The sequence below is a fragment of the Hyla sarda genome, chromosome 2 (assembly GCF_029499605.1).
Source record: "Hyla sarda isolate aHylSar1 chromosome 2, aHylSar1.hap1, whole genome shotgun sequence".
Taxonomy (NCBI): Eukaryota; Metazoa; Chordata; class Amphibia; order Anura; family Hylidae; genus Hyla; species Hyla sarda.
Genome location: NC_079190.1, coordinates 345,364,767 through 345,392,083, shown reverse-complemented (window position 1 = coordinate 345,392,083; position 27,317 = coordinate 345,364,767). Strand labels below are relative to the sequence as shown.

The following is a 27,317-nucleotide window of genomic DNA, read 5'->3' as shown; positions in this document are numbered from 1 at the left end:
GCATAAAATGATACAAAGAATTGGTAAGGCACCAATTTGGAGATGGATAGGAAGGCTGTAGGGGAGGAGGAGGCCTCTATTAGGGCACAGTGTCTAACATTTCGCTGTTCTCTCAATAGATAATACAATAACGTTCCCATAGCCAGCTTTCTTAACTCTGTTTAATATTGTACTATTTATTACAAAAGCCTAGTAAGAAGGAACCTTGTTGGTTTCATATCTGTATGTAAAATGTGTAGCTTCTCGGCTTTTTGGCTAAGATCAAGTGTAGTATCTGTTCTTATCAGTTTCATGCTGGTGGCAGGCGACGCCAGTATGGAGCTCGTGGGGATGGGTGCTGCATGGTATGGAGCAGGTGTACCGGGCCGTTTCGGGGCTGGTTCTGAGGAATCACCTTGACGGCTGCCCTGATGTGACCTGCTTCCTCCGGGTCTCACGCAAGGCTGAGTGGGTCTAGAGCCGAGGTACTTTAGTGCCTCGGGGAGTGGTGACCCCGAGGTTCCGAAACTCACTGGGAGGATAGACTCACTGAGTTGAAGCACGGGCACCATGATCTCTTGATTCCCGGCCTTCTGGCTAGGATCATAGAAATTTTTATAGATCCGGCCGGATGTCTGGGTAGTATAACTGCACATATTCACTTATTTATTTCTTTTTGTCTCACTGTGTAACTTTTTGCGTATTGTGTGTCCACAGGATTTGTCAGGATGCGGTAGCCCTTCTGGGTGTCCCTCCTGGTGGTCTAGGGGAGGTGTGAGTGGCCATTAGGTTCCGCACCTCCCTGCAAACACCCCGGGTGCTCCTGCTCTGACAGGGTACCTACCGTTATCGGCTCTGCGGGCAGATACCTTGGCTAACGCCTAGGGGGATGCCGTGAGCATTTGTGGTCCCTTAGTAGCTTCAGCAAAAAGGGACATCGAACCTGGAACCTCGCAGGTACCTTTTGGTCCGGAGGAGAAGGGTAAGGTTTGTTGGGGGGCCTCTCTCCTATCGGAGAAGTTCTTGCGATGGACCGCATCCTCTGTGCATTTTTTTTTTTAGTGTAACACGTTTGCTCTTTTTCTTGCACTTTGGGTGATTCGAGAGCATGTTCCTCGGCTCTTAGATAAATACAAAAACCTAGTAAGAAGGAACCTTGTTGTTTTTATATCTGTATGTAAAATGTATAGTTTTGCTATGTGTACACTTATACCAATAGTGGGCTGTACTTGCCGGCAATTGTGATGATTTTTTTATATTCCTATTTGTACCTTTATTTTTTTAACCCAAATCATAGTTTGTTTTAAATATTGTCCATGATTTTAAAAAAAATCATGAGACTGAAACATTTTTCTTCACTTCAACAGCACATAACTCCTTGAGACGTAATGTATGTTGATTTGACAAAATTGGTGAATTTTAAACATTTGGGTTAAAAAATTTTTAGATTGTAGGCTATGGGAGCGTTTCTGTGCACTGTCATTTGCATAAAATGATACAAAGAATTGGCAAGGCGCCAATTTGGAGATGGATAGGAAGGCTGTAGGGGAGGAGGAGGCCTCTATTAGGGCACAGTGTCTAACATTTCGCTGTTCTCTCAATAGATAATGCAGTAACGTTCCCATAGCCAGCTATCTTAACTCTGTTTAATTTTGTACTATTTGTTTTTGACAGGGGATGGCAATTTCTTGATTACAAAAGCCTAGTAAGAAGGAACCTTGTTGTTTTTTGTATCTGTATGTAAAATGTATAGTTTTGCTATGTGTACACTTATACCAATAATGGGCTGTACTTGCCAGCTAATGTGATGATTTTTTTGTATTCCTATTTGTACCTTTGTTTTTTTAACCCAAATCATAGTTTGTTTTTATTATTGTCCATGATTTTTAAACAAAATCATGAGACTGAAACATTTTTTCTTCACTTCAACAGCATTTGACACCTTGAGAAGTTCTGTATGTTGATATGACGAAATTAGTGACTTTAAAAAATTTGGGTTAAAAAATGTTGACATTGTAGGCTAGGGAAGCATTACTGTGTACTGTCGTTTGCATAAAATGATGCAAAGAAATGGTCACGCTACGATTTTGGAGATGGATAGGAAGGCTGTAGGGGAGGAGGAGGCCTCTATTAGGGCACAGTGTCTAACATTTCGCTGTGCTCTCAATAGATAATACAGTAAAGTTCCTATAGCCAGCTATCTTAACTATAGTTTTGCTATGTGTACACTTATACCAATAATGGGCTGTACTTGCCAGCTATTGTGATGATTTTTTTGTATTCCTATTTGTACCTTTGTTTTTTTAACCCCAATCATAGTTTGTATTAAATATTGTCCATGATTTAAAAAAAAATCATGAGACAATCATTTTTCTTCACTTCAACAGCACATAACTCCTTGAGACGTAATGTATGTTGATTTGACAAAATTGGTGATTTTTAAACATTTGGGTTAAAAATTTTTTTAGATTGTAGGCTATGGGAGCGTTTCTGTGCACTGTCATTTGCATGAAATGATACAAAGAATTGGCAAGGCGCCAATTTGGAGATGGATAGGACGGCTATAGGGGAGGAGGAGGCCTCTATTAGGGCACAGTGTCTAATATTTCACTGTGCTCTCAATAGATAATATAGTAACGTTCCCATAGCCAGCTATCTTAACTCTGTTCAATATTGTACTATTTGTTTTTGACAGGGGATGGCAATTTCTTGATTACAAAAGCCTAGTAAGAAGGAATCTTGTTGTTTTTTATATCTGTATGTAAAATGTATAGTTTTGCTATGTGTACACTTATACCAATAATGGGCTGTACTTGCCAGCTATTGTGATGATTTTTTTGTATTCCTATTTGTACCTTTGTTTTTTTAACCCCAATCATAGTTTATTTTAAATATTGTCCATTATTTTTAAAAAAAATCATGAGACTGAAACATCTTTCTTCACTTCAACAGCACATAACTCCTTGAGACGTAATGTATGTTGATTTGACAAAATTGGTGAATTTTAAACATTTGGGTTAAAAAATTTTTAGATTGTAGGCTATGGGAGCGTTTCTGTGCACTGTCATTTGCATAAAATGATACAAAGAATTGGCAAGGCGCCAATTTGGAGATGGATAGGACGGCTATAGGGGAGGAGGAGGCCTCTATTAGGGCACAGTGTCTAATATTTCACTGTGCTCTCAATAGATAATACAGTAACGTTCCCATAGCCAGCTATCTTAACTCTGTTCAATATTGTACTATTTGTTTTTGACAGGGGATGTTAATTTCATGATTACAAAAGCCTAGTAAGAAGGAATCTTGTTGTTTTTTATATCTGTATGTAAAATGTATAGTTTTGCTATGTGTACACTTATACCAATAATGGGCTGTACTTGCCAGCTAATGTGATGATTTTTTTGTATTCCTATTTGTACCTTTGTTTTTTTTAACCCAAATCATAGTTTGTTTTTATTATTGTCCATGATTTTTAAACAAAATCATGAGACTGAAACATTTTTTCTTCACTTCAACAGCATATGACACCTTGAGAAGTTATGTATGTTGATATGACGAAATTAGTGACTTTAAAAAATTTGGGTTAAAAAATGTTGAGATTGTAGGCTATGGAAGCATTACTGTGTACTGTCGTTTGCATAAAATGATGCAAAGAAATGGTCACGCACCGATTTTGGAGATGGATAGGAAGGCTGTAGGGGAGGAGGAGGCCTCTATTAGGGCACAGTGTCTAACATTTCGCTGTGCTCTCAATAGATAATACAGTAAAGTTCCTATAGCCAGCTATCTTAACTATAGTTTTGCTATGTGTACACTTATACCAATAATGGGCTGTACTTGCCAGCTATTGTGATGATTTTTTTGTATTCCTATTTGTACCTTTGTTTTTTTAACCCCAATCATAGTTTGTTTTAAATATTGTCCATGATTTAAAAAAAAATCATGAGACAATCATTTTTCTTCACTTCAACAGCACATAACTCCTTGAGACGTAATGTATGTTGATTTGACAAAATTGGTGAATTTTAAACATTTGGGTTAAAAAATGTTTAGATTGTAGGCTATGGGAGCGTTTCTGTGCACTGTCATTTGCATAAAATGATACAAAGAATTGGCAAGGCGCCAATTTGGAGATGGATAGGACGGCTGTAGGGGAGGAGGAGGCCTCTATTAGGGCACAGTGTCTAATATTTCGCTGTGCTCTCAATAGATAATACAGTAACGTTGCCATAGCCAGCTATCTTAACTCTGTTCATTATTGTACTATTTGTTTTTGACAGGGGGTGGCAATTTCTTGATTACAAAAGCCTAGTAAGAAGGAACCTTGTTGTTTTTTATATCTGTATGTAAAATTTATAGTTTTGCTATATGTACACTTATACCAATAATGGGCTGTACTTGCCAGCTAATGTGATGATTTTTTTGTATTCCTATTTGTACCTTTGTTTGTTTTTTAACCCAAATCATAGTTTGTTTTTATTATTGTCCATGATTTTTAAACAAAATCATGAGACTGAAACATTTTTTCTTCACTTCAACAGCATATGACACCTTGAGAAGTTATGTATGTTGATATGACGAAATTAGTGACTTTAAAAAATTTGGGTTAAAAAATGTTGAGATTGTAGGCTATGGAAGCATTACTGTGTACTGTCGTTTGCATAAAATGATGCAAAGAAATGGTCACGCACCGATTTTGGAGATGGATAGGAAGGCTGTAGGGGAGGAGGAGGCCTCTATTAGGGCACAGTGTCTAATATTTCGCTGTGCTCTCAATAGATAATACAGTAACGTTCCCATAGCCAGCCATCTTAACTATAGTTTTGCTATGTGTACACTTATACCAATAATGGGCTGTACTTGCCAGCTATTGTGATGATTTTTTTGTATTCCTATTTGTACCTTTGTTTTTTTAACCCCAATCATAGTTTATTTTAAATATTGTCCATGATTTTTAAAAAAAATCATGAGACTGAAACATCTTTCTTCACTTCAACAGCACATAACTCCTTGAGACGTAATGTATGTTGATTTGACAAAATTGGTGAATTTTAAACATTTGGGTTAAAATTTTTTTAACTTGTAGGCTATGGGAGCTTTTCTGTGCACTGTCATTTGCATAAAATGATACAAAGAGTTGGCAAGGCGCCAATTTGGAGATGGATAGGAAGGCTGTAGGGGAGGAGGAGGCCTCTATTAGGGCACAGTGTCTAATATTTCGCTGTGCTCTCAATAGATAATACAGTAACGTTGCCATAGCCAGCTATCTTAACTCTGTTCATTATTGTACTATTTGTTTTTGACAGGGGGTGGCAATTTCTTGATTACAAAAGCCTAGTAAGAAGGAACCTTGTTGTTTTTTATATCTGTATGTAAAATTTATAGTTTTGCTATATGTACACTTATACCAATAATGGGCTGTACTTGCCAGCTAATGTGATGATTTTTTTGTATTCCTATTTGTACCTTTGTTTTTTTAACCCAAATCATAGTTTGTTTTTATTATTGTCCATGATTTTTAAACAAAATCATGAGACTGAAACATTTTTTCTTCACTTCAACAGCAGATGACACTTTGAGAAGTTATGTATGTTGATATGACGAAATTAGTGACTTTAAAAGATTTGGGTTAAAAAATGTTGAGATTGTAGGCTATGGAAGCATTTCTGTGTACTGTCGTTTGCATAAAATGATGCAAAGAAATGGTCACGCACCGATTTTGGAGATGGATAGGAAGGCTGTAGGGGAGGAGGAGGCCTCTATTAGGGCACAGTGTCTAATATTTCGCTGTGCTCTCAATAGATAATACAGTAACGTTCCCATAGCCAGCTATCTTAACTCTGTTCAATATTGTACTATTTGATTTTGACAGGGGATGGCAATTTCTTGATTATAAAAGCCTAGTAAGAAGGAACCTTGTTGATCTTATATCTGTATGTAAAATGTATAGTTTTGCTATGTGTACACTTATACCAATAATGGGCTGTACTTGCCAGCTATTGTGATGATTTTTTTGTATTCCTGTTTGTACCTTTGTTTTTTTTAACCCAAATCATAGTTTGTTTTAAATATTGTCCATGATTTTTTAAACAAAATCATGAGACAAACATTTTTCTTCACTTCAACAGCACATAATTCATGTAGAAGTATTGTATGTTGATTTGATAAAATTGGTGAATTTTTAAAATTTGGGTTAAAAATGTTTGAGATTGTAGGCAATGGGAGCATTTCTGTATACTGTCATTTGCATAAAATGATACAAAGAATTGGTAAGGCGCCAATTTGGAGATGGATAAGAAGGCTGTAGGGGAGGAGGCCTCTATTAGGGCACAGTGTCTAACATTTCGCTGTTCTCTCAATAGATAATACAATAACGTTCCCATAGCCAGCTTTCTTAACTCTGTTTAATTTTGTACTATTTATTACAAAAGCCTAGTAAGAAGGAACCTTGTTGGTTTTATATCTGTATGTAAAATGTGTAGCTTCTCGGCTTTTTGGCTAAGATCAAGTGTAGTATCTGTTCTTATCAGTTTCATGCTGGTGGCAGGCGACGCCAGTATGGAGCTCGTGGGGATGGGTGCTGCATGGTATGGAGCAGGTGTACCGGGCCGTTTCGGGGCTGGTTCTGAGGAATCAACTTGACGGCTGCCCTGATGTGACCTGCTTCCTCCGGGTCTCACGCAAGGCTGAGTGGGTCTAGAGCCGAGGACTGAAACATTTTTCTTCACTTCAACAGCACATAACTCCTTGAGACGTAATGTATGTTGATTTGACAAAATTGGTGAATTTTAAACATTTGGGTTAAAAATTTTTTAGATTGTAGGCTATGGGAGCGTTTCTGTGCACTGTCATTTGCATAAAATGATACAAAGAATTGGTAAGGCACCAATTTGGAGATGGATAGGAAGGCTGTAGGGGAGGAGGAGGCCTCTATTAGGGCACAGTGTCTAACATTTCGCTGTTCTCTCAATAGATAATACAATAACGTTCCCATAGCCAGCTTTCCTAACTCTGTTTAATATTGTACTATTTATTACAAAAGCCTAGTAAGAAGGAACCTTGTTGGTTTTATATCTGTATGTAAAATGTGTAGCTTCTCGGCTTTTTGGCTAAGATCAAGTGTAGTATCTGTTCTTATCAGTTTCATGCTGGTGGCAGGCGACGCCAGTATGGAGCTCGTGGGGATGGGTGCTGCATGGTATGGAGCAGGTGTACCGGGCCGTTTCGGGGCTGGTTCTGAGGAATCACCTTGACGGCTGCCCTGATGTGACCTGCTTCCTCCGGGTCTCACGCAAGGCTGAGTGGGTCTAGAGCCGAGGTACTTTAGTGCCTCGGGGAGTGGTGACCCCGAGGTGCCGAAACTCACTGGGAGGATAGACTCACTGAGTTGAAGCACGGGCACCATGATCTCTTGATTCCCGGCCTTCTGGCTAGGATCATAGAAATTTTTATAGATCCGGCCAGATGTCTGGGTAGTATAACTGCACATATTCACTTATTTATTTCTTTTTGTCTCACTGTGTAACTTTTTGCGTATTGTGTGTCCACAGGATTTGTCAGGATGCGGTAGCCCTTCTGGGTGTCCCTCCTGGTGGTCTAGGGGAGGTGTGAGTGGCCATTAGGTTCCGCACCTCCCTGCAAACACCCCGGGTGCTCCTGCTCTGACAGGGTACCTACCGTTATCGGCTCTGCGGGCAGATACCTTGGCTAACGCCTAGGGGGATGCCGTGAGCATTTGTGGTCCCTTAGTAGCTTCAGCAAAAAGGGACATCGAACCTGGAACCTCGCAGGTACCTTTTGGTCCGGAGGAGAAGGGTAAGGTTTGTTGGGGGGCCTCTCTCCTATCGGAGAAGTTCTTGCGATGGACCGCATCCTCTGTGCATTTTTTTTTTTAGTGTAACACGTTTGCTCTTTTTCTTGCACTTTGGGTGATTCGAGAGCATGTTCCTCGGCTCTTAGATAAATACAAAAACCTAGTAAGAAGGAACCTTGTTGTTTTTATATCTGTATGTAAAATGTATAGTTTTGCTATGTGTACACTTATACCAATAGTGGGCTGTACTTGCCGGCAATTGTGATGATTTTTTTATATTCCTATTTGTACCTTTATTTTTTTAACCCAAATCATAGTTTGTTTTAAATATTGTCCATGATTTTAAAAAAAATCATGAGACTGAAACATTTTTCTTCACTTCAACAGCACATAACTCCTTGAGACGTAATGTATGTTGATTTGACAAAATTGGTGAATTTTAAACATTTGGGTTAAAAAATTTTTAGATTGTAGGCTATGGGAGCGTTTCTGTGCACTGTCATTTGCATAAAATGATACAAAGAATTGGCAAGGCGCCAATTTGGAGATGGATAGGAAGGCTGTAGGGGAGGAGGAGGCCTCTATTAGGGCACAGTGTCTAACATTTCGCTGTTCTCTCAATAGATAATGCAGTAACGTTCCCATAGCCAGCTATCTTAACTCTGTTTAATTTTGTACTATTTGTTTTTGACAGGGGATGGCAATTTCTTGATTACAAAAGCCTAGTAAGAAGGAACCTTGTTGTTTTTTGTATCTGTATGTAAAATGTATAGTTTTGCTATGTGTACACTTATACCAATAATGGGCTGTACTTGCCAGCTAATGTGATGATTTTTTTGTATTCCTATTTGTACCTTTGTTTTTTTAACCCAAATCATAGTTTGTTTTTATTATTGTCCATGATTTTTAAACAAAATCATGAGACTGAAACATTTTTTCTTCACTTCAACAGCATTTGACACCTTGAGAAGTTATGTATGTTGATATGACGAAATTAGTGACTTTAAAAAATTTGGGTTAAAAAATGTTGACATTGTAGGCTAGGGAAGCATTACTGTGTACTGTCGTTTGCATAAAATGATGCAAAGAAATGGTCACGCTACGATTTTGGAGATGGATAGGAAGGCTGTAGGGGAGGAGGAGGCCTCTATTAGGGCACAGTGTCTAACATTTCGCTGTGCTCTCAATAGATAATACAGTAAAGTTCCTATAGCCAGCTATCTTAACTATAGTTTTGCTGTGTACACTTCTACCAATAATGGGCTGTACTTGCCAGCTATTGTGATGATTTTTTTGTATTCCTATTTGTACCTTTGTTTTTTTAACCCCAATCATAGTTTGTATTAAATATTGTCCATGATTTAAAAAAAAATCATGAGACAATCATTTTTCTTCACTTCAACAGCACATAACTCCTTGAGACGTAATGTATGTTGATTTGACAAAATTGGTGATTTTTAAACATTTGGGTTAAAATTTTTTTAGATTGTAGGCTATGGGAGCGTTTCTGTGCACTGTCATTTGCATAAAATGATACAAAGAATTGGCAAGGCGCCAATTTGGAGATGGATAGGACGGCTATAGGGGAGGAGGAGGCCTCTATTAGGGCACAGTGTCTAATATTTCACTGTGCTCTCAATAGATAATACAGTAACGTTCCCATAGCCAGCTATCTTAACTCTGTTCAATATTGTACTATTTGTTTTTGACAGGGGATGGCAATTTCTTGATTACAAAAGCCTAGTAAGAAGGAATCTTGTTGTTTTTTATATCTGTATGTAAAATGTATAGTTTTGCTATGTGTACACTTATACCAATAATGGGCTGTACTTGCCAGCTATTGTGATGATTTTTTTGTATTCCTATTTGTACCTTTGTTTTTTTAACCCCAATCATAGTTTATTTTAAATATTGTCCATTATTTTTAAAAAAAATCATGAGACTGAAACATCTTTCTTCACTTCAACAGCACATAACTCCTTGAGACGTAATGTATGTTGATTTGACAAAATTGGTGAATTTTAAACATTTGGGTTAAAAATTTTTTAGATTGTAGGCTATGGGAGCGTTTCTGTGCACTGTCATTTGCATAAAATGATACAAAGAATTGGCAAGGCGCCAATTTGGAGATGGATAGGACGGCTATAGGGGAGGAGGAGGCCTCTATTAGGGCACAGTGTCTAATATTTCACTGTGCTCTCAATAGATAATACAGTAACGTTCCCATAGCCAGCTATCTTAACTCTGTTCAATATTGTACTATTTGTTTTTGACAGGGGATGGCAATTTCATGATTACAAAAGCCTAGTAAGAAGGAATCTTGTTGTTTTTTATATCTGTATGTAAAATGTATAGTTTTGCTATGTGTACACTTATACCAATAATGGGCTGTACTTGCCAGCTAATGTGATGATTTTTTTGTATTCCTATTTGTACCTTTGTTTTTTTTAACCCAAATCATAGTTTGTTTTTATTATTGTCCATGATTTTTAAACAAAATCATGAGACTGAAACATTTTTTCTTCACTTCAACAGCATATGACACCTTGAGAAGTTATGTATGTTGATATGACGAAATTAGTGACTTTAAAAAATTTGGGTTAAAAAATGTTGAGATTGTAGGCTATGGAAGCATTACTGTGTACTGTCGTTTGCATAAAATGATGCAAAGAAATGGTCACGCACCGATTTTGGAGATGGATAGGAAGGCTGTAGGGGAGGAGGAGGCCTCTATTAGGGCACAGTGTCTAACATTTCGCTGTGCTCTCAATAGATAATACAGTAAAGTTCCTATAGCCAGCTATCTTAACTATAGTTTTGCTATGTGTACACTTATACCAATAATGGGCTGTACTTGCCAGCTATTGTGATGATTTTTTTGTTTTCCTATTTGTACCTTTGTTTTTTTAACCCCAATCATAGTTTGTTTTAAATATTGTCCATGATTTAAAAAAAAAATCATGAGACAATCATTTTTCTTCACTTCAACAGCATATAACTCCTTGAGACGTAATGTATGTTGATTTGACAAAATTGGTGAATTTTAAACATTTGGGTTAAAAAATGTTTAGATTGTAGGCTATGGGAGCGTTTCTGTGCACTGTCATTTGCATAAAATGATACAAAGAATTGGCAAGGCGCCAATTTGGAGATGGATAGGACGGCTGTAGGGGAGGAGGAGGCCTCTATTAGGGCACAGTGTCTAATATTTCGCTGTGCTCTCAATAGATAATACAGTAACGTTGCCATAGCCAGCTATCTTAACTCTGTTCATTATTGTACTATTTGTTTTTGACAGGGGGTGGCAATTTCTTGATTACAAAAGCCTAGTAAGAAGGAACCTTGTTGTTTTTTATATCTGTATGTAAAATTTATAGTTTTGCTATATGTACACTTATACCAATAATGGGCTGTACTTGCCAGCTAATGTGATGATTTTTTTGTATTCCTATTTGTACCTTTGTTTGTTTTTTAACCCAAATCATAGTTTGTTTTTATTATTGTCCATGATTTTTAAACAAAATCATGAGACTGAAACATTTTTTCTTCACTTCAACAGCATATGACACCTTGAGAAGTTATGTATGTTGATATGACGAAATTAGTGACTTTAAAAAATTTGGGTTAAAAAATGTTGAGATTGTAGGCTATGGAAGCATTACTGTGTACTGTCGTTTGCATAAAATGATGCAAAGAAATGGTCACGCACCGATTTTGGAGATGGATAGGAAGGCTGTAGGGGAGGAGGAGGCCTCTATTAGGGCACAGTGTCTAATATTTCGCTGTGCTCTCAATAGATAATACAGTAACGTTCCCATAGCCAGCTATCTTAACTATAGTTTTGCTATGTGTACACTTATACCAATAATGGGCTGTACTTGCCAGCTATTGTGATGATTTTTTTGTATTCCTATTTGTACCTTTGTTTTTTTAACCCCAATCATAGTTTATTTTAAATATTGTCCATGATTTTTAAAAAAAATCATGAGACTGAAACATCTTTCTTCACTTCAACAGCACATAACTCCTTGAGACGTAATGTATGTTGATTTGACAAAATTGGTGAATTTTAAACATTTGGGTTAAAAAATTTTTAACTTGTAGGCTATGGGAGCTTTTCTGTGCACTGTCATTTGCATAAAATGATACAAAGAGTTGGCAAGGCGCCAATTTGGAGATGGATAGGAAGGCTGTAGGGGAGGAGGAGGCCTCTATTAGGGCACAGTGTCTAATATTTCGCTGTGCTCTCAATAGATAATACAGTAACGTTGCCATAGCCAGCTATCTTAACTCTGTTCATTATTGTACTATTTGTTTTTGACAGGGGGTGGCAATTTCTTGATTACAAAAGCCTAGTAAGAAGGAACCTTGTTGTTTTTTATATCTGTATGTAAAATTTATAGTTTTGCTATATGTACACTTATACCAATAATGGGCTGTACTTGCCAGCTAATGTGATGATTTTTTTGTATTCCTATTTGTACCTTTGTTTTTTTAACCCAAATCATAGTTTGTTTTTATTATTGTCCATGATTTTTAAACAAAATCATGAGACTGAAACATTTTTTCTTCACTTCAACAGCAGATGACACTTTGAGAAGTTATGTATGTTGATATGACGAAATTAGTGACTTTAAAAGATTTGGGTTAAAAAATGTTGAGATTGTAGGCTATGGAAGCATTTCTGTGTACTGTCGTTTGCATAAAATGATGCAAAGAAATGGTCACGCACCGATTTTGGAGATGGATAGGAAGGCTGTAGGGGAGGAGGAGGCCTCTATTATGGCACAGTGTCTAATATTTCGCTGTGCTCTCAATAGATAATACAGTAACGTTCCCATAGCCAGCTATCTTAACTCTGTTCAATATTGTACTATTTGATTTTGACAGGGGATGGCAATTTCTTGATTATAAAAGCCTAGTAAGAAGGAACCTTGTTGGTTTTATATCTGTATGTAAAATGTGTAGCTTCTCGGCTTTTTGGCTAAGATCAAGTGTAGTATCTGTTCTTATCAGTTTCATGCTGGTGGCAGGCGACGCCAGTATGGAGCTCGTGGGGATGGGTGCTGCATGGTATGGAGCAGGTGTACCGGGCCGTTTCGGGGCTGGTTCTGAGGAATCACATTGACGGCTGCCCTGATGTGACCTGCTTCCTCCGGGTCTCACGCAAGGCTGAGTGGGTCTAGAGCCGAGGACTGAAACATTTTTCTTCACTTCAACAGCACATAACTCCTTGAGACGTAATGTATGTTGATTTGACAAAATTGGTGAATTTTAAACATTTGGGTTAAAATTTTTTTAGATTGTAGGCTATGGGAGCGTTTCTGTGAACTGTCATTTGCATAAAATGATACAAAGAATTGGCAAGGCGCCAATTTGGAGATGGATAGGAAGGCTGTAGGGGAGGAGGAGGCCTCTATTAGGGCACAGTGTCTAACATTTCGCTGTTCTCTCAATAGATAATGCAGTAACGTTCCCATAGCCAGCTATCTTAACTCTGTTTAATTTTGTACTATTTGTTTTTGACAGGGGATGGCAATTTCTTGATTACAAAAGCCTAGTAAGAAGGAACCTTGTTGTTTTTTGTATCTGTATGTAAAATGTATAGTTTTGCTATGTGTACACTTATACCAATAATGGGCTGTACTTGCCAGCTAATGTGATGATTTTTTTGTATTCCTATTTGTACCTTTGTTTTTTTTAACCCAAATCATAGTTTGTTTTTATTATTGTCCATGATTTTTAAACAAAATCATGAGACTGAAACATTTTTTCTTCACTTCAACAGCAGATGACACTTTGAGAAGTTATGTATGTTGATCTGACGAAATTAGTGACTTTAAAAGATTTGGGTTAAAAAATGTTGAGATTGTAGGCTATGGAAGCATTTCTGTGTACTGTCGTTTGCATAAAATGATGCAAAGAAATGGTCACGCACCGATTTTGGAGATGGATAGGAAGGCTGTAGGGGAGGAGGAGGCCTCTATTAGGGCACAGTGTCTAACATTTCGCTGTGCTCTCAATAGATAATACAGTAAAGTTCCTATAGCCAGCTATCTTAACTATAGTTTTGCTATGTGTACACTTATACCAATAATGGGCTGTACTTGCCAGCTATTGTGATGATTTTTTTGTATTCCTATTTGTACCTTTGTTTTTTTAACCCCAATCATAGTTTGTTTTAAATATTCACCATGATTTAAAAAAAAATCATGAGACAATCATTTTTCTTCACTTCAACAGCACATAACTCCTTGAGACGTAATGTATGTTGATTTGACAAAATTGGTGAATTTTAAACATTTGGGTTAAAAAATGTTTAGATTGTAGGCTATGGGAGCGTTTCTGTGCACTGTCATTTGCATAAAATGATACAAAGAATTGGCAAGGCGCCAATTTGGAGATGGATAGGACGGCTGTAGGGGAGGAGGAGGCCTCTATTAGGGCACAGTGTCTAATATTTCACTGTGCTCTCAATAGATAATACAGTAACGTTCCCATAGCCAGCTATCTTAACTCTGTTCAATATTGTACTATTTGTTTTTGACAGGGGATGGCAATTTCTTGATTACAAAAGCCTAGTAAGAAGGAATCTTGTTGTTTTTTATATCTGTATGTAAAATGTATAGTTTTGCTATGTGTACACTTATACCAATAGTGGGCTGTACTTGCCAGCTAATGTGATGATTTTTTTGTATTCCTATTTGTACCTTTGTTTGTTTTTTAACCCAAATCATAGTTTGTTTTTATTATTGTCCATGATTTTTAAACAAAATCATGAGACTGAAACATTTTTTCTTCACTTCAACAGCATATGACACCTTGAGAAGTTATGTATGTTGATATGACGAAATTAGTGACTTTAAAAAAATTTGGGTTAAAAAATGTTGAGATTGTAGGCTATGAAAGCATTACTGTGTACTGTCGTTTGCATAAAATGATGCAAAGAAATGATCACGCTACGATTTTGGAGATGGATAGGAAGGCTGTAGGGGAGGAGGAGGCCTCTATTAGGGCACAGTGTCTAACATTTCGCTGTGCTCTCAATAGATAATACAGTAAAGTTCCTATAGCCAGCTATCTTAACTATAGTTTTGCTATGTGTACACTTATACCAATAATGGGCTGTACTTGCCAGCTATTGTGATGATTTTTTTGTATTCCTATTTGTACCTTTGTTTTTTTAACCCCAATCATAGTTTGTTTTAAATATTGTCCATGATTTAAAAAAAAATCATGAGACAATCATTTTTCTTCACTTCAACAGCACATAACTCCTTGAGACGTAATGTATGTTGATTTGACAAAATTGGTGATTTTTAAACATTTGGGTTAAAAAATTTTTAGATTGTAGGCTATGGGAGCGTTTCTGTGCACTGTCATTTGCATAAAATGATACAAAGAATTGGCAAGGCGCCAATTTGGAGATGGATAGGACGGCTATAGGGGAGGAGGAGGCCTCTATTAGGGCACAGTGTCTAATATTTCACTGTGCTCTCAATAGATAATACAGTAACGTTCCCATAGCCAGCTATCTTAACTCTGTTCAATATTGTACTATTTGTTTTTGACAGGGGATGGCAATTTCTTGATTACAAAAGCCTAGTAAGAAGGAATCTTGTTGTTTTTTATATCTGTATGTAAAATATATAGTTTTGCTATGTGTACACTTATACCAATAATGGGCTGTACTTGCCAGCTATTGTGATGATTTTTTTGTATTCCTATTTGTACCTTTGTTTTTTTAACCCCAATCATAGTTTATTTTAAATATTGTCCATTATTTTTAAAAAAAATCATGAGACTGAAACATCTTTCTTCACTTCAACAGCACATAACTCCTTGAGACGTAATGTATGTTGATTTGACAAAATTGGTGAATTTTAAACATTTGGGTTAAAAATTTTTTAGATTGTAGGCTATGGGAGCGTTTCTGTGCACTGTCATTTGCATAAAATGATACAAAGAATTGGCAAGGCGCCAATTTGGAGATGGATAGGACGGCTATAGGGGAGGAGGAGGCCTCTATTAGGGCACAGTGTCTAATATTTCACTGTGTTCTCAATAGATAATACAGTAACGTTCCCATAGCCAGCTATCTTAACTCTGTTCAATATTGTACTATTTGTTTTTGACAGGGGATGGCAATTTCATGATTACAAAAGCCTAGTAAGAAGGAACCTTGTTGTTTTTTATATCTGTATGTAAAATTTATAGTTTTGCTATATGTACACTTATACCAATAATGGGCTGTACTTGCCAGCTAATGTGATGATTTTTTTGTATTCCTATTTGTACCTTTGTTTGTTTTTTAACCCAAATCATAGTTTGTTTTTATTATTGTCCATGATTTTTAAACAAAATCATGAGACTGAAACATTTTTTCTTCACTTCAACAGCATATGACACCTTGAGAAGTTATGTATGTTGATATGACGAAATTAGTGACTTTAAAAACATTTGGGTTAAACAATGTTGAGATTGTAGGCTATGGAAGCATTACTGTGTACTGTCGTTTGCATAAAATGATGCAAAGAAATGGTCACGCACCGATTTTGGAGATGGATAGGAAGGCTGTAGGGGAGGAGGAGGCCTCTATTAGGGCACAGTGTCTAATATTTCGCTGTGCTCTCAATAGATAATACAGTAACGTTCCCATAGCCAGCTATCTTAACTATAGTTTTGCTATGTGTACACTTATACCAATAATGGGCTGTACTTGCCAGCTATTGTGATGATTTTTTTGTATTCCTATTTGTACCTTTGTTTTTTTAACCCCAATCATAGTTTATTTTAAATATTGTCCATTATTTTTAAAAAAAATCATGAGACTGAAACATCTTTCTTCACTTCAACAGCACATAACTCCTTGAGACGTAATGTATGTTGATTTGACAAAATTGGTGAATTTTAAACATTTGGGTTAAAATTTTTTTAACTTGTAGGCTATGGGAGCTTTTCTGTGCACTGTCATTTGCATAAAATGATACAAAGAGTTGGCAAGGCGCCAATTTGGAGATGGATAGGAAGGCTGTAGGGGAGGAGGAGGCCTCTATTAGGGCACAGTGTCTAATATTTCGCTGTGCTCTCAATAGATAATACAGTAACGTTGCCATAGCCAGCTATCTTAACTCTGTTCATTATTGTACTATTTGTTTTTGACAGGGGGTGGCAATTTCTTGATTACAAAAGCCTAGTAAGAAGGAACCTTGTTGTTTTTTATATCTGTATGTAAAATTTATAGTTTTGCTATATGTACACTTATACCAATAATGGGCTGTACTTGCCAGCTAATGTGATGATTTTTTTGTATTCCTATTTGTACCTTTGTTTTTTTAACCCAAATCATAGTTTGTTTTTATTATTGTCCATGATTTTTAAACAAAATCATGAGACTGAAACATTTTTTCTTCACTTCAACAGCAGATGACACTTTGAGAAGTTATGTATGTTGATATGACGAAATTAGTGACTTTAAAAGATTTGGGTTAAAAAATGTTGAGATTGTAGGCTATGGAAGCATTTCTGTGTACTGTCGTTTGCATAAAATGATGCAAAGAAATGGTCACGCACCGATTTTGGAGATGGATAGGAAGGCTGTAGGGGAGGAGGAGGCCTCTATTATGGCACAGTGTCTAATATTTCGCTGTGCTCTCAATAGATAATACAGTAACGTTCCCATAGCCAGCTATCTTAACTCTGTTCAATATTGTACTATTTGATTTTGACAGGGGATGGCAATTTCTTGATTATAAAAGCCTAGTAAGAAGGAACCTTGTTGGTTTTATATCTGTATGTAAAATGTGTAGCTTCTCGGCTTTTTGGCTAAGATCAAGTGTAGTATCTGTTCTTATCAGTTTCATGCTGGTGGCAGGCGACGCCAGTATGGAGCTCGTGGGGATGGGTGCTGCATGGTATGGAGCAGGTGTACCGGGCCGTTTCGGGGCTGGTTCTGAGGAATCACATTGACGGCTGCCCTGATGTGACCTGCTTCCTCCGGGTCTCACGCAAGGCTGAGTGGGTCTAGAGCCGAGGACTGAAACATTTTTCTTCACTTCAACAGCACATAACTCCTTGAGACGTAATGTATGTTGATTTGACAAAATTGGTGAATTTTAAACATTTGGGTTAAAAAATTTTTAAATTGTAGGCTATGGGAGCGTTTCTGTGCACTGTCATTTGCATAAAATGATACAAAGAATTGGCAAGGCGCCAATTTGGAGATGGATAGGAAGGCTGTAGGGGAGGAGGAGGCCTCTATTAGGGCACAGTGTCTAACATTTCGCTGTTCTCTCAATAGATAATGCAGTAACGTTCCCATAGCCAGCTATCTTAACTCTGTTTAATTTTGTACTATTTGTTTTTGACAGGGGATGGCAATTTCTTGATTACAAAAGCCTAGTAAGAAGGAACCTTGTTGTTTTTTGTATCTGTATGTAAAATGTATAGTTTTGCTATGTGTACACTTATACCAATAATGGGCTGTACTTGCCAGCTAATGTGATGATTTTTTTGTATTCCTATTTGTACCTTTGTTTTTTTTAACCCAAATCATAGTTTGTTTTTATTATTGTCCATGATTTTTAAACAAAATCATGAGACTGAAACATTTTTTCTTCACTTCAACAGCAGATGACACTTTGAGAAGTTATGTATGTTGATATGACGAAATTAGTGACTTTAAAAGATTTGGGTTAAAAAATGTTGAGATTGTAGGCTATGGAAGCATTTCTGTGTACTGTCGTTTGCATAAAATGATGCAAAGAAATGGTCACGCACCGATTTTGGAGATGGATAGGAAGGCTGTAGGGGAGGAGGAGGCCTCTATTAGGGCACAGTGTCTAACATTTCGCTGTGCTCTCAATAGATAATACAGTAAAGTTCCTATAGCCAGCTATCTTAACTATAGTTTTGCTATGTGTACACTTATACCAATAATGGGCTGTACTTGCCAGCTATTGTGATGATTTTTTTGTATTCCTATTTGTACCTTTGTTTTTTTAACCCCAATCATAGTTTGTTTTAAATATTCACCATGATTTAAAAAATAAAATCATGAGACAATCATTTTTCTTCACTTCAACAGCACATAACTCCTTGAGACGTAATGTATGTTGATTTGACAAAATTGGTGAATTTTAAACATTTGGGTTAAAAAATGTTTAGATTGTAGGCTATGGGAGCGTTTCTGTGCACTGTCATTTGCATAAAATGATACAAAGAATTGGCAAGGCGCCAATTTGGAGATGGATAGGACGGCTGTAGGGGAGGAGGAGGCCTCTATTAGGGCACAGTGTCTAATATTTCACTGTGCTCTCAATAGATAATACAGTAACGTTCCCATAGCCAGCTATCTTAACTCTGTTCAATATTGTACTATTTGTTTTTGACAGGGGATGGCAATTTCTTGATTACAAAAGCCTAGTAAGAAGGAATCTTGTTGTTTTTTATATCTGTATGTAAAATGTATAGTTTTGCTATGTGTACACTTATACCAATAATGGGCTGTACTTGCCAGCTAATGTGATGATTTTTTTGTATTCCTATTTGTACCTTTGTTTGTTTTTTAACCCAAATCATAGTTTGTTTTTATTATTGTCCATGATTTTTAAACAAAATCATGAGACTGAAACATTTTTTCTTCACTTCAACAGCATATGACACCTTGAGAAGTTATGTATGTTGATATGACGAAATTAGTGACTTTAAAAAATTTGGGTTAAAAAATGTTGAGATTGTAGGCTATGAAAGCATTACTGTGTACTGTCGTTTGCATAAAATGATGCAAAGAAATGATCACGCTACGATTTTGGAGATGGATAGGAAGGCTGTAGGGGAGGAGGAGGCCTCTATTAGGGCACAGTGTCTAACATTTCGCTGTGCTCTCAATAGATAATACAGTAAAGTTCCTATAGCCAGCTATCTTAACTATAGTTTTGCTATGTGTACACTTATACCAATAATGGGCTGTACTTGCCAGCTATTGTGATGATTTTTTTTGTATTCCTATTTGTACCTTTGTTTTTTTAACCCCAATCATAGTTTATTTAAAATATTGTCCATGATTTTAAAAAAAAATCATGAGACTGAAACATCTTTCTTCACTTCAACAGCACATAACTCCTTGAGACGTAATGTATGTTGATTTGACAAAATTGGTGAATTTTAAACATTTGGGTTAAAAAAATTTTAACTTGTAGGCTATGGGAGCTTTTCTGTGCACTGTCATTTGCATAAAATGATACAAAGAGTTGGCAACGCGCCAATTTGGAGATGGATAGGAAGGCTGTAGGGGAGGCCTCTATTAGGGCACAGTGTCTAATATTTCGCTGTGCTCTCAATAGATAATACAGTAACGTTGCCATAGCCAGCTATCTTAACTCTGTTCAATATTGTACTATTTGTTTTTGACAGGGGATGGCAATTTCTTGATTACAAAAGCCTAGTAAGAAGGAACCTTGTTGTTTTTTGTATCTGTATGTAAATTGTATAGTTTTGCTATGTGTACACTTATACCAATAATGGGCTGTACTTGCCAGCTAATGTGATGATTTTTTTGTATTCCTATTTGTACCTTTGTTTTTTTAACCCAAATCATAGTTTGTTTTTATTATTGTCCATGATTTTTAAACAAAATCATGAGACTGAAACATTTTTTCTTCACTTCAACAGCAGATGACACTTTGAGAAGTTATGTATGTTGATATGACGAAATTAGTGACTTTAAAAGATTTGGGTTAAAAAATGTTGAGATTGTAGGCTATGGAAGCATTTCTGTGTACTGTCGTTTGCATAAAATGATGCAAAGAAATGGTCACGCTACGATTTTGGAGATGGATAGGAAGGCTGTAGGGGAGGAGGAGGCCTCTATTAGGGCACAGTGTCTAACATTTCGCTGTGCTCTCAATAGATAATACAGTAAAGTTCCTATAGCCAGCTATCTTAACTATAGTTTTGCTATGTGTACACTTATACCAATAATGGGCTGTACTTGCCAGCTATTGTGATGATTTTTTTGTATTCCTATTTGTACCTTTGTTTTTTTAACCCCAATCATAGTTTGTTTTAAATATTGTCCATGATTTAAAAAAAATCATGAGACAATCATTTTTCTTCACTTCAACAGCACATAACTCCTTGAGACGTAATGTATGTTGATTTGACAAAATTGGTGATTTTTAAACATTTGGGTTAAAAATTTTTTAGATTGTAGGCTATGGGAGCGTTTCTGTGCACTGTCATTTGCATAAAATGATACAAAGAATTGGCAAGGCGCCAATTTGGAGATGGATAGGACGGCTATAGGGGAGGAGGAGGCCTCTATTAGGGCACAGTGTCTAATATTTCACTGTGCTCTCAATAGATAATACAGTAACGTTCCCATAGCCAGCTATCTTAACTCTGTTCAATATTGTACTATTTGTTTTTGACAGGGGATGGCAATTTCTTGATTACAAAAGCCTAGTAAGAAGGAATCTTGTTGTTTTTTATATCTGCATGTAAAATGTATAGTTTTGCTATGTGTACACTTATACCAATAATGGGCTGTACTTGCCAGCTATTGTGATGATTTTTTTGTATTCCTATTTGTACCTTTGTTTTTTTAACCCCAATCATAGTTTATTTTAAATATTGTCCATTATTTTTAAAAAAAATCATGAGACTGAAACATCTTTCTTCACTTCAACAGCACATAACTCCTTGAGACGTAATGTATGTTGATTTGACAAAATTGGTGAATTTTAAACATTTGGATTAAAATTTTTTTAACTTGTAGGCTATGGGAGCTTTTCTGTGCACTGTCATTTGCATAAAATGATACAAAGAGTTGGCAAGGCGCCAATTTGGAGATGGATAGGAAGGCTGTAGGGGAGGAGGAGGCCTCTATTAGGGCACAGTGTCTAATATTTCGCTGTGCTCTCAATAGATAATACAGTAACGTTGCCATAGCCAGCTATCTTAACTCTGTTCATTATTGTACTATTTGTTTTTGACAGGGGGTGGCAATTTCTTGATTACAAAAGCCTAGTAAGAAGGAACCTTGTTGTTTTTTATATCTGTATGTAAAATTTATAGTTTTGCTATATGTACACTTATACCAATAATGGGCTGTACTTGCCAGCTAATGTGATGATTTTTTTGTATTCCTATTTGTACCTTTGTTTTTTTAACCCAAATCATAGTTTGTTTTTATTATTGTCCATGATTTTTAAACAAAATCATGAGACTGAAACATTTTTTCTTCACTTCAACAGCAGATGACACTTTGAGAAGTTATGTATGTTGATATGACGAAATTAGTGACTTTAAAAGATTTGGGTTAAAAAATGTTGAGATTGTAGGCTATGGAAGCATTTCTGTGTACTGTCGTTTGCATAAAATGATGCAAAGAAATGGTCACGCACCGATTTTGGAGATGGATAGGAAGGCTGTAGGGGAGGAGGAGGCCTCTATTAGGGCACAGTGTCTAATATTTCGCTGTGCTCTCAATAGATAATACAGTAACGTTCCCATAGCCAGCTATCTTAACTCTGTTCAATATTGTACTATTTGATTTTGACAGGGATGGCAATTTCTTGATTATAAAAGCCTAGTAAGAAGGAACCTTGTTGATCTTATATCTGTATGTAAAATGTATAGTTTTGCTATGTGTACACTTATACCAATAATGGGCTGTACTTGCCAGCTATTGTGATGATTTTTTTGTATTCCTGTTTGTACCTTTGTTTTTTTTAACCCAAATCATAGTTTGTTTTAAATATTGTCCATGATTTTTTAAACAAAATCATGAGACAAACATTTTTCTTCACTTCAACAGCACATAATTCATGTAGAAGTATTGTATGTTGATTTGATAAAATTGGTGAATTTTTAAAATTTGGGTTAAAAATGTTTGAGATTGTAGGCAATGGGAGCATTTCTGTATACTGTCATTTGCATAAAATGATACAAAGAATTGGTAAGGCGCCAATTTGGAGATGGATAAGAAGGCTGTAGGGGAGGAGGCCTCTATTAGGGCACAGTGTCTAACATTTCGCTGTTCTCTCAATAGATAATACAATAACGTTCCCATAGCCAGCTTTCTTAACTCTGTTTAATTTTGTACTATTTATTACAAAAGCCTAGTAAGAAGGAACCTTGTTGGTTTTATATCTGTATGTAAAATGTGTAGCTTCTCGGCTTTTTGGCTAAGATCAAGTGTAGTATCTGTTCTTATCAGTTTCATGCTGGTGGCAGGCGACGCCAGTATGGAGCTCGTGGGGATGGGTGCTGCATGGTATGGAGCAGGTGTACCGGGCCGTTTCGGGGCTGGTTCTGAGGAATCAACTTGACGGCTGCCCTGATGTGACCTGCTTCCTCCGGGTCTCACGCAAGGCTGAGTGGGTCTAGAGCCGAGGACTGAAACATTTTTCTTCACTTCAACAGCACATAACTCCTTGAGACGTAATGTATGTTGATTTGACAAAATTGGTGAATTTTAAACATTTGGGTTAAAAATTTTTTAGATTGTAGGCTATGGGAGCGTTTCTGTGCACTGTCATTTGCATAAAATGATACAAAGAATTGGTAAGGCACCAATTTGGAGATGGATAGGAAGGCTGTAGGGGAGGAGGAGGCCTCTATTAGGGCACAGTGTCTAACATTTCGCTGTTCTCTCAATAGATAATACAATAACGTTCCCATAGCCAGCTTTCTTAACTCTGTTTAATATTGTACTATTTATTACAAAAGCCTAGTAAGAAGGAACCTTGTTGGTTTTATATCTGTATGTAAAATGTGTAGCTTCTCGGCTTTTTGGCTAAGATCAAGTGTAGTATCTGTTCTTATCAGTTTCATGCTGGTGGCAGGCGACGCCAGTATGGAGCTCGTGGGGATGGGTGCTGCATGGTATGGAGCAGGTGTACCGGGCCGTTTCGGGGCTGGTTCTGAGGAATCACCTTGACGGCTGCCCTGATGTGACCTGCTTCCTCCGGGTCTCACGCAAGGCTGAGTGGGTCTAGAGCCGAGGTACTTTAGTGCCTCGGGGAGTGGTGACCCCGAGGTGCCGAAACTCACTGGGAGGATAGACTCACTGAGTTGAAGCACGGGCACCATGATCTCTTGATTCCCGGCCTTCTGGCTAGGATCATAGAAATTTTTATAGATCCGGCCAGATGTCTGGGTAGTATAACTGCACATATTCACTTATTTATTTATTTTTGTCTCACTGTGTAACTTTTTGCGTATTGTGTGTCCACAGGATTTGTCAGGATGCGGTAGCCCTTCTGGGTGTCCCTCCTGGTGGTCTAGGGGAGGTGTGAGTGGCCATTAGGTTCCGCACCTCCCTGCAAACACCCCGGGTGCTCCTGCTCTGACAGGGTACCTACCGTTATCGGCTCTGCGGGCAGATACCTTGGCTAACGCCTAGGGGGATGCCGTGAGCATTTGTGGTCCCTTAGTAGCTTCAGCAAAAAGGGACATCGAACCTGGAACCTCGCAGGTACCTTTTGGTCCGGAGGAGAAGGGTAAGGTTTGTTGGGGGGCCTCTCTCCTATCGGAGAAGTTCTTGCGATGGACCGCATCCTCTGTGCATTTTTTTTTTTAGTGTAACACGTTTGCTCTTTTTCTTGCACTTTGGGTGATTCGAGAGCATGTTCCTCGGCTCTTAGATAAATACAAAAACCTAGTAAGAAGGAACCTTGTTGTTTTTATATCTGTATGTAAAATGTATAGTTTTGCTATGTGTACACTTATACCAATAGTGGGCTGTACTTGCCGGCAATTGTGATGATTTTTTTATATTCCTATTTGTACCTTTATTTTTTTAACCCAAATCATAGTTTGTTTTAAATATTGTCCATGATTTTAAAAAAAATCATGAGACTGAAACATTTTTCTTCACTTCAACAGCACATAACTCCTTGAGACGTAATGTATGTTGATTTGAAAAAATTGGTGAATTTTAAACATTTGGGTTAAAAAATTTTTAGATTGTAGGCTATGGGAGCGTTTCTGTGCACTGTCATTTGCATAAAATGATACAAAGAATTGGCAAGGCGCCAATTTGGAGATGGATAGGAAGGCTGTAGGGGAGGAGGAGGCCTCTATTAGGGCACAGTGTCTAACATTTCGCTGTTCTCTCAATAGATAATGCAGTAACGTTCCCATAGCCAGCTATCTTAACTCTGTTTAATTTTGTACTATTTGTTTTTGACAGGGGATGGCAATTTCTTGATTACATAAGCCTAGTAAGAAGGAACCTTGTTGTTTTTTGTATCTGTATGTAAAATGTATAGTTTTGCTATGTGTACACTTATACCAATAATGGGCTGTACTTGCCAGCTAATGTGATGATTTTTTTGTATTCCTATTTGTACCTTTGTTTTTTTAACCCAAATCATAGTTTGTTTTTATTATTGTCCATGATTTTTAAACAAAATCATGAGACTGAAACATTTTTTCTTCACTTCAACAGCATTTGACACCTTGAGAAGTTATGTATGTTGATATGACGAAATTAGTGACTTTAAAAAATTTGGGTTAAAAAATGTTGACATTGTAGGCTAGGGAAGCATTACTGTGTACTGTCGTTTGCATAAAATGATGCAAAGAAATGGTCACGCTACGATTTTGGAGATGGATAGGAAGGCTGTAGGGGAGGAGGAGGCCTCTATTAGGGCACAGTGTCTAACATTTCGCTGTGCTCTCAATAGATAATACAGTAAAGTTCCTATAGCCAGCTATCTTAACTATAGTTTTGCTATGTGTACACTTATACCAATAATGGGCTGTACTTGCCAGCTATTGTGATGATTTTTTTGTATTCCTATTTGTACCTTTGTTTTTTTAACCCCAATCATAGTTTGTATTAAATATTGTCCATGATTTAAAAAAAAATCATGAGACAATCATTTTTCTTCACTTCAACAGCACATAACTCCTTGAGACGTAATGTATGTTGATTTGACAAAATTGGTGATTTTTAAACATTTGGGTTAAAAAATTTTTAGATTGTAGGCTATGGGAGCGTTTCTGTGCACTGTCATTTGCATAAAATGATACAAAGAATTGGCAAGGCGCCAATTTGGAGATGGATAGGACGGCTATAGGGGAGGAGGAGGCCTCTATTAGGGCACAGTGTCTAATATTTCACTGTGCTCTCAATAGATAATACAGTAACGTTCCCATAGCCAGCTATCTTAACTCTGTTCAATATTGTACTATTTGTTTTTGACAGGGGATGGCAATTTCTTGATTACAAAAGCCTAGTAAGAAGGAATCTTGTTGTTTTTTATATCTGTATGTAAAATGTATAGTTTTGCTATGTGTACACTTATACCAATAATGGGCTGTACTTGCCAGCTATTGTGATGATTTTTTTGTATTCCTATTTGTACCTTTGTTTTTTTAACCCCAATCATAGTTTATTTTAAATATTGTCCATTATTTTTAAAAAAAATCATGAGACTGAAACATCTTTCTTCACTTCAACAGCACATAACTCCTTGAGACGTAATGTATGTTGATTTGACAAAATTGGTGAATTTTAAACATTTGGGTTAAAATTTTTTTAGATTGTAGGCTATGGGAGCGTTTCTGTGCACTGTCATTTGCATAAAATGATACAAAGAATTGGCAAGGCGCCAATTTGGAGATGGATAGGACGGCTATAGGGGAGGAGGAGGCCTCTATTAGGGCACAGTGTCTAATATTTCACTGTGCTCTCAATAGATAATACAGTAACGTTCCCATAGCCAGCTATCTTAACTCTGTTCAATATTGTACTATTTGTTTTTGACAGGGGATGGCAATTTCATGATTACAAAAGCCTAGTAAGAAGGAATCTTGTTGTTTTTTATATCTGTAGGAAAAATGTATAGTTTTGCTATGTGTACACTTATACCAATAATGGGCTGTACTTGCCAGCTAATGTGATGATTTTTTTGTATTCCTATTTGTACCTTTGTTTTTTTTAACCCAAATCATAGTTTGTTTTTATTATTGTCCATGATTTTTAAACAAAATCATGAGACTGAAACATTTTTTCTTCACTTCAACAGCATATGACACCTTGAGAAGTTATATATGTTGATATGACGAAATTAGTGACTTTAAAAAATTTGGGTTAAAAAATGTTGAGATTGTAGGCTATGGAAGCATTACTGTGTACTGTCGTTTGCATAAAATGATGCAAAGAAATGGTCACGCACCGATTTTGGAGATGGATAGGAAGGCTGTAGGGGAGGAGGAGGCCTCTATTAGGGCACAGTGTCTAACATTTCGCTGTGCTCTCAATAGATAATACAGTAAAGTTCCTATAGCCAGCTATCTTAACTATAGTTTTGCTATGTGTACACTTATACCAATAATGGGCTGTACTTGCCAGCTATTGTGATGATTTTTTTGTTTTCCTATTTGTACCTTTGTTTTTTTAACCCCAATCATAGTTTGTTTTAAATATTGTCCATGATTTAAAAAAAATCATGAGACAATCATTTTTCTTCACTTCAACAGCATATAACTCCTTGAGACGTAATGTATGTTG

General features: G+C 36.8%; 7 pseudogenes; all 7 read left to right on the top strand.

The window, feature by feature from the left end:
- Nucleotides 1–235: 235 nt before the first annotated feature.
- LOC130359530 (U2 spliceosomal RNA) lies at nt 236–326 on the top strand (annotated as a pseudogene).
- A 6,131-nt stretch (nt 327–6,457) lies between these two features.
- Nucleotides 6,458–6,548, top strand: LOC130359518 (U2 spliceosomal RNA; annotated as a pseudogene).
- A 520-nt stretch (nt 6,549–7,068) lies between these two features.
- Nucleotides 7,069–7,159, top strand: LOC130359507 (U2 spliceosomal RNA; annotated as a pseudogene).
- A 5,597-nt stretch (nt 7,160–12,756) lies between these two features.
- On the top strand, nt 12,757–12,847 carry LOC130359496 (U2 spliceosomal RNA; annotated as a pseudogene).
- A 4,750-nt stretch (nt 12,848–17,597) lies between these two features.
- On the top strand, nt 17,598–17,688 carry LOC130359484 (U2 spliceosomal RNA; annotated as a pseudogene).
- Nucleotides 17,689–22,960: 5,272 nt separating this feature from the next.
- Nucleotides 22,961–23,051, top strand: LOC130359473 (U2 spliceosomal RNA; annotated as a pseudogene).
- A 520-nt stretch (nt 23,052–23,571) lies between these two features.
- LOC130359462 (U2 spliceosomal RNA) lies at nt 23,572–23,662 on the top strand (annotated as a pseudogene).
- Nucleotides 23,663–27,317: the final 3,655 nt, after the last annotated feature.